This window comes from Xenia sp. Carnegie-2017, unplaced genomic scaffold (assembly GCF_021976095.1).
Source record: "Xenia sp. Carnegie-2017 unplaced genomic scaffold, XeniaSp_v1 HiC_scaffold_19, whole genome shotgun sequence".
NCBI lineage: Eukaryota > Metazoa > Cnidaria > Anthozoa > Malacalcyonacea > Xeniidae > Xenia > Xenia sp. Carnegie-2017.
This window is the reverse complement of record NW_025813481.1, coordinates 2,511,801-2,528,827: the sequence shown is the minus strand read 5'-3', so window position 1 is coordinate 2,528,827 and position 17,027 is coordinate 2,511,801. Positions and strand designations below refer to the sequence as shown.

At 32.2% G+C, this 17,027-nt stretch overlaps 1 protein-coding gene across 4 annotated transcripts in view; it reads right to left on the bottom strand.

The window, feature by feature from the left end:
- Positions 1-11,966, bottom strand: part of LOC124438470 — a 35,752-nt gene extending 23,786 nt beyond the window's left edge. For 2 of the 4 annotated variants that reach the window (XR_006946099.1, XR_006946100.1), the window contains exons 1-8: positions 11,748-11,962; positions 11,285-11,401; positions 10,515-10,616; positions 10,158-10,223; positions 9,612-9,672; positions 9,192-9,275; positions 7,558-7,645; positions 7,253-7,303 (exon numbers count right to left, since the gene is read on the bottom strand). The gene's annotated coding sequence lies outside the window, so the exon portion shown is untranslated. Of the gene's footprint in view, positions 1-4,845; positions 5,148-7,252; positions 7,304-7,557; positions 7,646-9,191; positions 9,276-9,611; positions 9,673-10,157; positions 10,224-10,514; positions 10,617-11,284; positions 11,402-11,747 lie in introns of those variants that run through there. The other 2 variants (XR_006946102.1, XR_006946101.1) reach the window with 2 other exon arrangements.
- Positions 11,967-17,027: the final 5,061 nt, after the last annotated feature.

Below are 17,027 nucleotides of genomic sequence, written 5' to 3'. Positions count from 1 at the left end.
GATGATAATATACAAAATAAACCGCAAGAGGGTTTTAATAAAAGAGATCAACTACTTAAACTAGCTGAAGATGGTAATTTAGAAAAGTCAGTTTCTTACATTAAAAAAGCCAGTCAAAAAATTATTGATAAATTATACATTGAATATGAGAAAAAACGATTACAAAAAGCTAATGAGTTTTTAACAGATTTAGTTATATCAAAATTTTCAGATATATTAAAAGGGTTTGATGCTATTGAAGACTCAAAAGAATTAACAAAACAGCTTAAATCAGACGACCTTTTAAAACGAGATGTTTATAGTTTAGTAGAAAAAATATCACCCCTATTACCTTTTCTAGGTTTTTTATCTGGTGGTATAACAACCGTTAAACATGTTTACGAACATAAAAATAATAAACCGGATATAAAATCTGAGGAATAATATAAATGAGCTTATTTTATGGGCATGATAAAACAGATATTAATGTAAATATACAAGGACCTGTAGATAAAACACATCTATCAGATAACCACTACACTAAAACTCAAGTTAATAATAAATTTAATGACTACTATACTAAAACGCAAGCTGATAATAAATATGTTTTTGTCTCAAGATTAGCCAACTATTATACAAAGAATGAAACAAATGGTAAGTATGTTTTAAGTTCTAATTTATCTAAATATTATACAAAGACTGAAACAGATGGTAAATTTAATGACTACTATACTAAAACACAAGCTGATAATAAATTTAATGACTACTATACTAAAACACAAGCTGATAATAAATTTAATGACTACTATACTAAAACACAAGCTGATAATAAATATGTTTTAAGTTCTAATTTAACTAACTATTATACTAAAACACAAGCTGATGGTAAGTATGCTTTGACTTCTAATTTAAATGACTACTATACTAAAACACAAGCTGATGGTAAGTATGCTTTGACTTCTAATTTAAATAACTATTATACTAAAACACAAGCTGATGGTAAGTATGCTTTGACTTCTAATTTAACTATTATACTAAAACACAAGCTGATGGTAAGTATGCTTTGACTTCTAATTTAACTAACTATTATACAAAGAATGAGATTGATAGCAGAGTAAATGGTAAAGTAGTACACCATAGCAATCAATTAAATTATAAAAATTTTAATACCCGACAAGATATTATCAGAATTTATTTTAATAATGTTAAATTTATTGAATTTACACTTTTATTAATAAATCCATCTGATAACTCTAAAACAATTGAATTAGATATGATGGCAGATAAGATTAAAAAAAAATTTATCATTAAACTAACAAATGATAATGAAAAAAAGATAGTTAATGCATTACTAGATTTATATCACGTATACTGTGCTGATGATGATTTAAACTATATTTATATTATTATTGAACCAACAAAATCATCAGTTTCACTAGGTTATGACGAATGGAAAAGAAAATGGCTGGCAGCATTTAATGGATTCACCAAAATTCAAGTTTATTCACAACATCAATCTATATTATCTATGACATATAATGGTTTTTCACAAAATTTTAGGGCTACTATAGAAGATAATATTCTATCAACTAAAAAATTTGTAAATGATGAAATCGAAAAATTAAAAAAATTTATTAAAAATAACTATCAAGCTAAAACTTAAGATGAATAATAATCCTCATGTTTGACTACATATCACATAACTGTTTGTAATAAGTAATTAATACAAAAGCGATATACAAAAATATTCAAAATCCTGAAACAATTATTAAAAACACTTTTAACAAAAATTATATAAAACATATAGATTCCATAGTTTTTAAAGAGCATCTATGACATTGTTGCGCTCAAAATTTCAGGCTTAGTTGCCTGAAATTTATCGCCCGACACAACGATTTAAAAAGATGCTTTATTAACACTTGATTATTAACACTTGATTATTAAAGAATATTTCTACCAAGCGCTGAGTTTTAAGACCATTGTTAAAGGCCACTAGTTAACCAAATTACCACGTAGACTATAAAGCGCGCTGATACTGATATTTTAATAACACTTGATTATTAACACTTGATTATTAACACTTGATTATTAAAGAATATTTCTACCACGCGCTGAGTTTTCAGACCATTGTTAAAGACCACTAGTTAATCCAATATACCAGTCGACTATAAAGCGCTGCTACTGATATTTTAATGCTTGATTATTAACACTTGATTATTAACACTTGATTATTAAAGACGGTTTTTTGAAGAGCATTTTTTAAGCCTCTGTCGTCCTTCGGACAAAACGGGGCGAGCCGAAAATTCTAGCTAAAGCTAGAATTTTTTACCCACCGGGCTCGCATGAATTCTCGGCGATCCCATCCCCCTGCTCAATTTTAGCTACGCTAAAATTTGCGCTGCCGGATCGCCTCCGAACCGATGCTTTCTTAACATTTGTTTGTAAAGACCGTTTTTAAAACATATAGATTCCATATTTTTAAACTATAGATTATAATTCGAGATTTTTACCCCCTTTGAAATAATGACTATTTTTTACACAGCTTTTTTACATGACCTTTTACCAGAGGGACGTCTTTGAACCATGGTCTTATTTTATGTTGTTATAAAGATAGTTTTTACCCACGGGTGTAGTAGTAATATACATGGGGAGTTATAGATAACAAAAAGTAAACTTTTTGTGATCTAGAACCCCCATGTATATTACTACTAACATCACATAGCAAATCAAAATTCACCTCATCGGTTTGTAGATAAGGGTGTTTTAACGCTTCGTTGGCCGATGGTCTGTCTTCCGGTGCGACACGTATATTGTATGCAACGTAGAAAACATTTCCAAGCTCATCAACTTAGCTCTTACGCTAAGAAATGAATTTTATAAGTGAGAATAGTGAACGTTCTTTTTCGTACAATTATAAAATTATCATCATGAGGTGAAAAATCGTTGCATTGATTGAGGTTACATAAGTGCAATTGTTTTGTATTTATTTAGCACAAGTAAAATGATGAACTTAGGTACACAAACTTTGTCCAAATTAGTATACCGCAAATACAGCATAACCATAATATGAGTTTCTACGCAGCTGTATACATTTTCATTTTTACTATTGTAAAAACTTTAGGTCAGCCTTGTAACTTTAATTTTGCACTTTATGATATAGGACTGATGATACAGTATGTATTGTCCTGTACAAGCATTATCAGCGCTATACATAAATTTCGTCATCGATGCCTAAAAAGCGTAATGCCTATATTATAATTGTTACGTGTAAAGAAATACAAATACTGTATTTTACAACCAATCGTTTAGCTTTACACAAGACAGGTTAACTGTGCTCACAAGGGAAAATCTAACTGCAGAAAAATTAATACACATGTATATAACCTCAGGTATCATAACTTTGCAGATATACATATATAATAATAGAAAGAAAAGTGCAAAATCTATCAATTAATTATATTTCAGTAGTACAAATGTACATTTACATCATTGCTTCCTACATAGTCATAGTGATTAACTGATTAGCAACCCATGCAAAAACAACTACTAACAGTCATCATTAATCATTATTCTGTAATATTATACCAACCTGCAAAAACGTCGTGGCTTCAGTAGTTTTTTTTCAAAACAACTCATAACCGCATTATAATAAAATATCATTATTGGTAATGATGAATAAACTTTGGTAGTGAATTAAACCTAGGTGAGAATATCTCAAAATATATCCCATAAATCGTCAACACAAAATAATTGTTTTCAGCATGCAAGTACAATAAAAATAATATCTTCTTTATTACACCGTTCCATTATTTTATTTATAAATAATTGTTATCAACATATATAAGGATATTGCATGACCATACGACACAAAGAATATAAGAAGTCTTCAAAGAGATGAACAACTAAAAGACTTTATGCCAAGTGAAGATTGTTTTTATACCGATGAGAATTCTGAAATTGAATGGATCTAAAAGCATTCTCAAAACGTTCTGTAAGATGACCTAAGACATGTAGTAGAAAATATAAAGATAAAAAGCTCCAACGCTGTTTTACAAACAGCAAAGATTTTCACTAAACACTGTTCTGCTCAACAACCACTTTTTTTAAGAATACATGTATTTGCAAAAAGTTCAATTGTTTCAGATATGCTCCACATTTCAAGCATAAACATAATTATGGAATTTTTATTCTTACACTGAAGAATATTTAATGAGGTAAAAGAATAATTATAATTATATAAATATTTCTCTGATGTTATAGGGCAAGCCATTCGTGAAACAATTACGAACTCTGCCAAGGTAAGCAGCACATTTGAATAGGTATTTTTCCATTATCACCATTATGGAAATTGTGGAAAATCAACAAGCAATACCTGATACTTTATACACAGAGTTGCCAAGTTTAATTTAATTGCCATAGACCATACGCATTTATTTCTTCCTTATTCAAATGTACTGCTTACCTTGGCAGAGTTCGTAATAGTTTGAATAGTTTCACGAATGGCTCGCCCTATAACATCAGTCAATGATGTCGCGAGCCTTTCGGAGGAATCGGCGGAATTCATTGAAAACCGAAATCCTTCCTTTGTATGAAATAATCGTCAATAAGAGAGTTCACCAAATACAAAGCGCGCATAGAAATTCGGTTGGAAAAAATCGCTATCTCTCGGAAGACATAAAAATCCGAAGGGGGGAGTAGGCTTTTGACTTTTTTTGCTTCGCCAAGTGTATCAAAATTCAAAATTATTTTGGTTGTTTGATATAACCAAATTTTATCAAAGGAAGTAAAACTGGTTACTTGATGTAACCAAATTATATCAAAGAAAGTAAAACTGGTTCTTTGGTATAATAAACTTAAAGCACGTTGTCACAAAAATGGTTATTTGAAATAAGCAAACTACTAAACTACTAAATGCAATTATCATATATAATTAAGTAAATCATGCAAAATAATGCGATAATGTACTTAAATAATAAATGCACATTTGGCGCCCCATAGATGTGTAGGATGTTTAATTAGAGAGCAGACAACCATGAACTGTAAGATATCAACAATTCACAAGGTGTACAAAAATATTAGAACATTTTTAAATGACAAGAAAATTATCTTTACATCAAAATTTCCCAAAATGTGTCCACGTCTAAGTATTTTCGCATCGCCTGGTTTATCTAAAAGCAAAAAATTAATCTTGAAAAGCGGGAGAGCAGTTTGCAACCGCTTGCGCAAAGAAAATGAGAAATTAAAAATCTAATTCAACTCGAAAAGTTGAAAGTTTAAATTCTGTTGTGTATTGCACGCAACGTGTATAAAATGAGCGTTCTGGCAATTTTACCGTCTTATTATTTTTATAGATAAACCAGACAATGCCAAAAAACTTCGAAATGAACACGTTTTTGGGAGCTTTTGATAAAATACTGTGTACATCCTTATTCGCGGTAACCTTCCTCTAACTTGAACAGTCATAAACAAGCACATGATGGGGCAGCAAATACCTATGACTCGGCATCTGAAAGCAGTTACTAGACCCAATTCAAAGAGAAGAACCGAAGACTGTATTGGTATATTGTGTAGCTCAATCTTGCCCTCAATTTGACTAATAGCTGAGGTGGCTCACTTTAATCTACCATAAAATTTTTGGGCGAGACTAGGTTTTACTGTCAGAACTGCAGCGATTGATGCCTTTTTTAAAAAAAGTACGCAGGGTTGCACGCGGATAGCAGTATTTGATATGAACTGGAGCTCAGGTTTGACAAATAAAGTTTGATATGCAAATATTGAACTTTTGATAGGTGCATATAGGGGTTTTATGTTATGTACCTATCACACAGACTCCAGAAAGTTCAAGAACGAAGTAGAAATTGACTTAAGAAGGAAAACAATATCAATACTTTCAAATTTAGTAAAGACCGCAAACGAGCAAAATTTATGATAAGATCAAATGAGAATTATGGATATCACTTGAATTAACACGATAAGCGACATCATGAAAACGTACGTCCTTGTATGTGTAGTAAAGCTCATAAACTTCTTTGTACCCATTTAATGCATACAACAAAGTCCATTTTTAACTCTTCAGAGAGTGAAAACATCTTAGTCTGACATTGAACTAGAATTCCTAGCTTGCAACTAGTACGACCAATCGTTTAGGCTATTAGTTAAATTCGTTTGTTTTGTGCAATGTATTGATTTTTGAACAATACTTTCACTTTGTGTATTGTAATGAAGTACAACTAAATCATAAAGGTTTCATGACTTTCTCCATTTTCAATGTTTGTACCAGACTCCCTAAAGCTTCAAAAAATAAGGGTGGAGTATATACTATACTCGTCGACTTTAACCCCACCCCAAATTTAAATCTGTTTCTACGCCTATGTATCAATCCTATGTATATCTATGAAACACCGAACCATTGGCGTTGTGGCTGGGGTACAGCCAGGGGAATACCCACGAATGATTTAAGGAGACACCACTACCAGAAGGCATATGGGGCCGCCAGAACGCATCTTTACAAACTCCTCTAAATTTATTTCAGGAAACAAAATTCAAACAAATAAAACCACTGAACGGCGGAACGGAACAGAAAAAATGGCGGACGGATCTATTTCTGCTGAGATTCACCAAAATTGACCAATATTATTTCGCATTGTAATACAATTTGTAATCAGAATGATACAATATTTTGATCTATTCATATCCAACACTTTGTCGCGTTTTACTCAAAATGACAAGGAACATATAATAAACAGGCACCGCGGAGGATCGATAATTGGGGGCTAATATTCATATATTCATATATGCAGGCTTAAGATCTTTTGAAATCCATTGTTTTCTAAGGATTATAACATGAATATATGAATATGAGCCCCCAAATCCTCCTCTGAAACTTGTATGCCGAAGGTTCATCTGAATTGTCAAAAGCTCTTTTTTGATGACGACATTAACTTAAAACTGACTTATTTTGTGTTTTTCAACACCTAAACTTTGTAAACTATAGCTTTGGAAAATCGTCCAGTTTGCACAAATGCTTCTTAAGCTATTTTTATAGTTATTATGGATATTATTATTATCTTACACAAACAATGTCATGAAGGGATTTTGAATCGAAAATGGTTAAAAATGTTGGGCGCAAGAAGACGTAAAATATCCTGACATGACGAGATAACAAGGAAAAACATAATCAAGGAGTATATGTTGAATGTTAGAAAGTATATCACTACGTATGGAAGATACAATTTATAAGTGCCTTATACATAAATTTGATAGTATAACTTACTTTCATAGTCGGGGTAATATTCCGTTCCTTCACCTTTAGACTCGTAACGTTCTGTCAATTGAAAAGTCACCAAACGTGTGACAGTATTTTAGTCAATAAAATTCGACTCAGAAAAAACCTTAAAGATATATCTATAGTTGGTGCATAAAGACATAAAATCTCTAGACGACAATTATCGAGATAAAAAGATCAATAAAGTGTATGTATGTTCTACGATAAAATGTTGGCAAATATATCCATATTTTTGCATGTATAGCTTACACATTTACGAGGGTCTCGCATAAATTTGATTGTATATAACTTACCGTCATCCATGAAGTAACTTTTCATTCGTTGAAGGCAACTCTATAAATTCTGTATTATCCAAGGTAAATACATCGAACTTAGGAAATTCTGCAATCATAAATACATATTTATCAAATCTTCGTCTTTCTCACTCGTTGAAATGAAAAGATTAAAATAGAATTCTTGCACAGTTTTAATATTCAATCATTAAGGCGTTTAAATTACATATAACATCATAACCTTCAACGCCACGTCAACAAAGCAACTTTCCGTGATTATTAGCCTTAACATAGATGAAAATTTATAAAAATTAAACATACGCAGGAAGAAAATTTTCAGAAATTGTACTCATCCTTGTTAAACGTTACTTGTATCAATGTTTTAAAACATCCAACTGTATGAAGTTAATCGTCAAAATCTACGATAATCATTTGATGCACGCCAAATAAGATTTTTTACAAATTATTGTCGAAACAAAATATTTATCATAATAGTAGCAAAGTAGCTACATCTTAGGGAAAGCTTATTATTCACAGATTCTAAAAATTATGATTACCCAACAAAACAACAAAATCACAAAAATTATCACAGCAACAAGGTAGCTATAACAAGGTATAGAAAAGACTACTATCGTCAAGTTTCATCTTTATACACTTGATTTAAACAAATTAAGTTTACTTTCACCAATTATGATAAAGCTAGCACAATCAGGGACACCTTAAACTCAGTAAGGCAATGGGGTCTTTGTCAATGTGAACGTAATTGGAAGTTACTTTTTTCGGTACAAATCTCTACCAAGAAATTTAAAAGCATAAATCAAAACACAATCCGCTTATTGTAATCACAGCAAATGGAACGTTTTATAGTATAACTGTTTAATGTTTGTGATTAACCATTGATTGCAGTCAACTAGATTTAAAAAAAAACACAGGAGATTCTAAATTTGGACAACCGAATCAAACAAGGCGCTACCATGCAACACCTAATGAGAAGAAAAAAACCTTTAAGGGTGTTGGCATGTAAGATATACAGTATTAGAATTTAGAATAGTCCGTTCATCTAAAGTGCAAGAATTCATTGAAAAATGTGATATTACGCGTGTCAATGACACACTTAATTGCATAACTATTTAAGATGCAACTATTTAAAAGAACAAGAAAAAGATCTTTGTTCATTCAATACTAAGGATACCGAGAATTTGTCTATTTTTATTTTCATATTATCATTCTAATCGAATTCTTCCTGGTAAATGTTCAAAATTATTTTTTGTTAACTGTAACTAATAAGAGACTGAAAGATATGTGTTAAAAACAGAAATTGGGGATTTGTACATGGAATTAAAGACTGTTACGCTCAAAAAAACTAAATTGAATTTGTGAAGTCTTTTGTTTTGTATAAAGGTAATAATAAAATGTTAAGAGCTTTTCATTTAGGCATTGGAAGTTCCATTTAATCGCCAAGAAACTGACTTTCTATCTTATAGAAAAATCCAATACAAACTATTGGCGATTGAATCAAACGCCTGACGCATGAAATGTTCTTGAAATGGTTATTTGGGTATTGAAAGAATTCACAAATGCAATCTAGAATAGCAACGTGTAGTTTTTATCCAGTAAAGAACATGTCACAACTATGTTTGTAAAAATTCTCTCACCTTTAAAAGTTTCAACAACCTCCACTTCTTCACCGTTTTTGCTTCCGTCTGACAGCACGAATGCCTTCTTCTGCAGCTCGTGACCTTGAGAGAAATAAATATTTCTTTTACAATGTAGCATTTCAAATTCAAAATATTATAGCTGGAAAAACATGCTTTATGGAGATTTCTCTAAGCAGATTTCGTAAATGACTGCATTTCAGTATGCTCACAATCGTAAAGTTGAAATGTGTTTGAAAAAAGTATCGTCTACAAATAAACAGTTATTACAAATAAACATTAATTTCAATAAATCTTGCGTAAATCTACCAATAGCAAAACACAAATTGTTTATGAATGGACTGTTTCTTAAATTATTCAACTGGAATTTTCTTTATATCATACTGGATGATGGCTTGGGCAGCAAGAAACAATCCTTACTTCATCGTTTCTGTCACCATTTTGTTGACTTTGCAACTGCTCATGAAAAACTTCGGACATTCTGTGAACTTGACAAAATGCATTAACAAAATAGGTACGCTTGCGTACACGTGGGAAGCCTGTAAAACAGGAGACGCAAAAAGATTGAAACAAGTGGAGTTGCAGTCACTTTAACACAGGATAAGAATTTTCTAGTATGCATAAATTTAACAGTTCGCAATTGTTATGAGACCATCCGGCAATTGTGATGAAATATGAGTTATGTTTGATCCCATTTATCTATGCTTCAAGACCTGGTATTTAAATTCTGTTCAAACAATATTACTATTTTGAAACATTTAATTCATTGATTGACAACTTGTTTTATCATGATACTTTGAACTCCTGATACTAACAACAGAATTGTTATTATTTGTGGGGATTGAAAAAGGTTTGAACTTTTTGTAAATAAGAAATATGATAAAAAGGCAGTGCATAGAATGACATGATGTCTGCCACTCTCTTGTTTTGCATAGCCTAATTTCTTGGACAAATAAAATAACTCACCTTCAATGTTGCAAACAGACCAGTGAGACCTCTCCAGAAAATTGTACAGCTCAATATTAGTGCAAACTAGATAGACAGTAATGAGTAATTGTAAACAAACATTAAAATACTCATTGCAGATACATTTTCATTCAGTGACTGTGTCCAAATTATGAAAATATGCATGAATTTAGCATAATAATAATGGAATCCAACAATTATATACTTTTTTGGAGCCCATTTGCAGATAGTTGAGGTGTTTTTTGATTGCATAACAAAATAATGTGTTAATGAAAACTATTAGTAAGAAATAGCTTTAGGTGAACTTATGTAAGGAATTCTCTTTTCAATAATACAAAAATCAGGTGCACCTTTTACCTTTACATGAAAATACGATCTTTGGCCGACTCTAACCAGCAAGGGCGCGAATTTTTCCAAAGTATTTTTTCACAACAGAGGAATGTCTTCAGGAGAATGGGCCTGAAATTAAATAAGCAAATACTTGATTTAATAAAGTTCGATATAATTACTGGTAAACAAAATAATAGCACATAATAAATGCTTAAAATTTCCCAACTAAATAAGTCTTCATTTTCAACATATCACAAGTGCTTGATACCTTCATATTAATCACCAACAATTTACACATAAATTCATTCAATTTTCCTTGAGCTTCGAAGAAATAATCAAAAACAAATCCTAAAACACTTCTCCAATGTTTTTCCAGAAATATATCCCACCATTACCCATGACATCATTTTTGTCTAACCTTGGACATTCTTTTACTGGACTATTTAATGTCATGGCATTTTTCATTTTATCTTAGTATAATTGCATTAATCATGTCAGATGATACCACAAATAAAAATAAGCCTTCACTTTGTAGCCCTTGTTCAAGCTTTCATTTAATATCATACTGCAACTTATCTCACTATATCTCATTCAAATTTAATTATAAATTACATACTTGAATAATTACAAGCTAATATACACAAAATCAACAAAAGAGCCTGAATTTTATCTATAACCATTAACCAATACCTGCATAAAACTATTTTCATATAAGTTCATTTTGTAAATATTTATATTTTTGCTAACATTTAATAAAGATGTTTCCATTTGAAAAAAATTCAAAACATTCATCTTACTTGTCCCCAGTTACTTTCTTCAGTCGTTAATAAAACTTATTATTTTTCCATGGCCTGATGTCTTTTGAACAGCCACAAACGTCTGCCATCCACAGCAACCAAACACAAGTTCCTAAACTGCATAAATGATCGGTTTTAACATAACAAACCAACAAGGGCCTAGAGAGGAAATTTGATCTATAAAAAACATTAACCCATATATATCCAGCATATCTCATATCTACTCACATTGAAGCGTTGATGATAAACAAACTGTGAATCATTGTGATATCTACATATACTAAACCTATAATAATATATTTCTCGTTTACTTAACTAACTTTGATGATTACAATACTATTTTCATGTGAGTTCATTTCGTAAATATTTACTAATTTTATTTATATTATACGTACAAAACCAACAGAAGAGCTTTGAAAGCAAACAAATATAAAACCAATACATACTGTCACTACCGACTCACCCTGAATGGTTGATGATAAACAAACTATGAATCATTGTAAAATCCACAGATAATAAAAACCTATAAAAATGTATTTCTCCTTTACTTCACTAGCTTAATGGTTATAAAACTATTTTCATGTAAGTTCATTTCGTAAATATTTATTTATATTATTGCCAACATTTAACCAACATTTAAAAGCGATGTTTCCATTTAAAAAAAATTAAGATTCATGTAATCATCTTACTTGTCCCCAGACTACTGAAGACTCAACGGCCTTTACCAGCTGGCTTACCTAACTTACCTTAATTATGGTAGTGAAGATTTTCGTCTCAATCCCATGATCCTAATTGATAACAAGTCAATGAATTGTAAGAGTCCCAAACAATTATAAAATATAACGATAGATGAAATACCATGCACTAGGTACAAGGAGAGATGTTCTGTTTTAGTCGATTTTAATTTTGTTTATAAAAACGTGTTTCGAGATAGGAATGGACCGTGACTTCCTTCAATTTTTTATGAACATGCTACAGAGTCTCCGGAATCTACACAAATGCTAAAACCTTAAACATAGACTGCATTCTGGAAAATAACTTTGTTCAAATCCTGAGTTTAATAAATAAGTCTCATTCTACTCGCTACGAACGGATCGAGAAGCTCTTTCGTTCCTCTGGAAACCAAAATATCAACTTAGTTGACTGTACCAACGAAACTAAAAACCTCTGTGTAATTTTATTACTAGCATGTTTGTGTTTATGAAAAGGAAAGAAGAATGGAGAGTGAATTTCCGTAAAAAATAAAGAATTTTGATGCATTCATTTTTATACCAACTTATTGTAACAAATGATTATGGAAGTATCAAAGTATGAAATGAACGATGAATACAAACGTTATTTGTAAAGTTCATTTCATTATCAGGTATTGCTGGCAACTTGATTCTATTGCTGTATGAAATCTTTTTTAACTTATCATTAACAACAAAGTGCATGTCACTTAATTCTATCAGCTGCTTTTCCACCAAACTGAAACTCGCAGTCTGGCACTGGAAAGTATTTACTTTGTTCTAATGTTATAAAATAGATTTGACTATGTTCTCGTGGAGTTTTTAGAAAACCTATATCAAAGAATAATTTTCTACTTCTTTCCAGCAACCCAGTAAATACCTTTGCAATGACGCAAGAAAAGAGAGGGTCATAGCTGAGCCATCAAAAACACAATTGTTGACAACAACTGGTCCACATGATCTTCCATTTAATGTTAAACTAAAGCATTCACGAAACAATACACGACCAAACAAACATTTGATTAAAAAAGTGACCATGTATTTTCATTTACACTAAAATACTTTTCAGTATTAAGAATTACAGGTCGATCACGGTTTGTCTCAGAAAACGATCATCAATCATTTGTTATTGATGATTGATGATAGATGAGTGATTGCACATTTAAGTGTCTCTCTCAGGCAGTCATTCGGTACGACTAGGACTGTTTATGGTTTGGGTTTGCTTTTGATGGCCGATCTCCAAGCCGCTCTGTTGCTTGCGGCCGTCTTCCAGTTGTTAGGTAGGATCTGTCTCACTTTCACGTGTCGTTTTACGACGTCTTTGTATCTGAGTCTGGGTCTTCCTTGGTTTCTCTTCCCTTCGCATAGTTGTGAGAACAGCAATTGTCTTGGGAGTCTTTCCTGATCCATCCTGTATACATGCCCCAGCCAACGAAGATTTCTTTCTATCAGAATATCTGCCATCGAGGGGAGGTTAGCACGTTTCAGGATTTCAACATTCGTGATCTTGTCCTGCCATTTGATGCTCATGATATCTCTCAGCTGTCTCATCATAAAAGCATGTAGTTTCTTCACCTGAGTTCTGTAGATGGTCCAGGTTTCTGCTCCATAAAGGAGGGTTGATAACACCACAGCTCTGTAGACTTTGCATTTTACCCTGACTGACACATGCCTATTGTTCCACAGTCTTTCCTGGACCTTGCCAAATGCTGTACTTGCCTTCCCAATCCTGGCCTTCAGCTCTATCACTATTTTTGAAGATCTGGAAACAGTGCTTCCAAGATATGTGAAGTCCGTGGCTTGGACAAGCGGGATTTGATGGATGGTGATGTCTTGTGGCTCAGGAGGGGGATTGTGAAGTTTGATCGGCTGATACAAGCACTCTGTTTTCTTGATGTTTATCTTAAGGCTGAACTGGGTAGCAGCCTTTGAGAATCTGTCAACAAGCAATTGTATATCCGATGCAGTATGAGCCACCAGTGCACTGTCGTCCGCAAACAGCATCTCTCTGACGAGGTGTTTTGTTGTTCGTGATTTTGCCTTGAAGTGGGAGGCATTGAAGAGATCTGCTGCGTGTCTTGTCTGGATGTAAATCCCTTTGTGAATGTCTTTAAAAGCCACATGCAGCATAGCTGTCAGGTAGAGCGAGAATAATGTTGGAGCAAGAACGCAGCCTTGCTTCACACCATTCGTCTCGGCAAATTCTGATGAAATATCTTTCCCTTGAACTACTTTTGCCTGCATACCATCATGAAGCTCCAAGCAAATAGATTTGACTATGTTCTCGTGGAGTTTTTAGAAAACATATATCAAAGAATAATTTTCTACTTGTTTCCAGCAACCCAGTAAATACCTTTGCAATGACGCAAGAAAAGAGAGGGTCATAGCTGAGCCATCAAAAACACAATTGGTGACAACAACTGGTCCACATGATCTTCCATTTAATGTTAAACTAAAGCATTCACGAAACAATACACGACCAAACAAACATTTGATTAAAATAGTGTCCATGTATTTTCATTTACACTAAAATAATCTTCAGTATTAAGAATTACAGGTCGATCACGGTTTGTCTCAGAAAACGATCATCAATCATTGGTTATTGATGATTGAGTACACATTTAAGTGTAGTGTACAAAGAAAAGTTAAAAACAAACGACAAACCAGGTTGCTAATTACAAAATAACATTTCTGTTTTGTTTTCTTTAGACGACCAGCCCCAACAGCCATTGCAAGTTGAAAACAAGACTAGCAATAGAATATGTTCGTAGTCTTCTCCCGGATAAACCACCACAAGATCGTCCCGTATCTCGACAAAATAGTTTGAGAAAAAATCGACCGTTGAAGACTCTTTTTTTCAGGCCAACGAGGCCAACTCTTCGCAAAAGGTTTTTTTTTCAGCTAAAAGCTTACTACAGTGAGTTCGTTGTAACTTACAACTTGTAACGAGGAAAAGCCAACTGAAAATTACACTGTATGCTAAAAAGACATTACAATAAGAAAATATGACGAGAAAATATTCAAGCAAAAATTTTTCTTACATCGAAAGGTAAATTTTCAAACGGTGTCAGAAAGTGTTTGTCTTTTTTTGACATTTCAGTGGATTTAAAGATTTCTTTTTCAGAAGAAAAAGGAAACTTGAATATCCAGTTTCATAAAAAATATTGAGTCTATAACTCGCATTCTTACTTTTTGCGGAGCGATTGTCATTTTCATCGATTTGATAGTGCTTGAAATAATAAATGGTTGTCATCTCGATATCGATAATTGAACATCCTTAAAGACTTTGATATGTTTTAATGGAAAACCGCAGTTTAAGAGCAGATCGACGTAATAATACTTTTGCACTGAGGATGATGTAGAATTGAAATAAATATAATTCAAAAGATTTTCTTCGTGAAGATAAAACTGACTAGTGAAATGAAATCAACTGAGGTCAAACTTAAGATCTAGGATCCAAAAAATACAAATTGTTTATAAGCACGCGAGAAACACGAGTGAGACGAATGACGAGGACAAATTAGGTTTCAATTTTTGGCTTCAATTATCATTCCAGTTATTCAAATATTGAGTTCACTGTGAACAATACGTTCGCCATAAAAAAAGGTATGTTTTACTTTTTTCAGGAAAACAGCTGAACAGAGATGAAGTGAACGAATTGACAGCCACGGCTTGTTATTTGTTCATACTTCGTGGAAATAGACAGAAACACTTTTTGAATGAAGGTATCCATTATAGTTTATTTGAAGAACAACATAAAATTCTAAAAATAATTTAAACCAACTTTCATCTTTTATCGTGTATTTTATGTTTCAAAAGTTATTTTTGACCATTCTGACATATCCTACAACTTTCCAAGTATCAGGAATAATTTTGGTGCTACAGACAAAAGCAAGTGGACGCTTCTTGTGCTGGTAAATGATGAGATATACAAAGTGAATGTTGATCGAAATGTCGATAGTTATCTGGTACGTTTTCTTCCAATGTGCATTTCATGATTTATGTCACGAATGAATTGCTTATTTGTGCACTTTTTGGGACAATTTTTAGTCTTATGTATGTTTTTGTTCTTTAAATGTCAGATGAATATCGACGGAGCTTGTGTGAAATTCCATTCCTCGTCTAACATTGCAACAAATCTTGTAGAAGCAACAATAAATAAGAAAAAGGTCTTTGTACAGGTAATTTGTTTTCGCATTAATTTGCAGGTAAAATTATCGTTTACATCAAATGAAATAATTTTTAGAGTTTGTCAAGAAATGGTCAAAATATCAAACTTCAAGATTATGGATCGAAGGTATGAATGACTTTCAAAATTAAGATATTACGTTGAATAAAAACTGTCAATTTAATTCATGCTATTTTTTAACGCGAGTCTTGTTAAGCGAAAGTTCTAATTATTATTTTCAAACCTTTTATCATCCATTGTAAGTTTGATGTCATCGTGATGAATGAAACTCGGAATGATTACTCACGAAATATGAAAGAAAAACCAAAGGTATCGATTTTATGGTTTACATAGCTATTTATACTTTCAATTTTATACATTTTCCCTTTTATTGAATTAAACTAAAGATAATAGTACCAATTGCCCGAGTAAAAGGGTAAAATGTTCTTTTTCTAAATTTTTTGTAAATTTTCATTTTCAGGAGGATTTGACGCCATTTTTGGATCCACCAATGCCAGGCACAGTGATCTCAGTTACATGTGAACCAGGACAAGAGGTAGTTTTGAATATAAAAATCAATTGTAGTGCAATTACTTGGTTAGGATACTCTAAAAACTTCACTTTCTAGGTAGCTGAAGGTCAAGAGGTTTGTGTTGTTGAAACTATGAAAATGTAAGATAGTTGATGCGTTCAGAAATCTGGCCGAATTAAAAAAGTGAACTGTAAACCAGGAGATAAAATATTGGAAGGTGATCGACTTATTGAGCTCGAGTAACACTGACTTTTAAAGAAACTTTGCTAAACTGGAGTGATCCATAAACACAAGAAAAACAACAACTTTCAACAC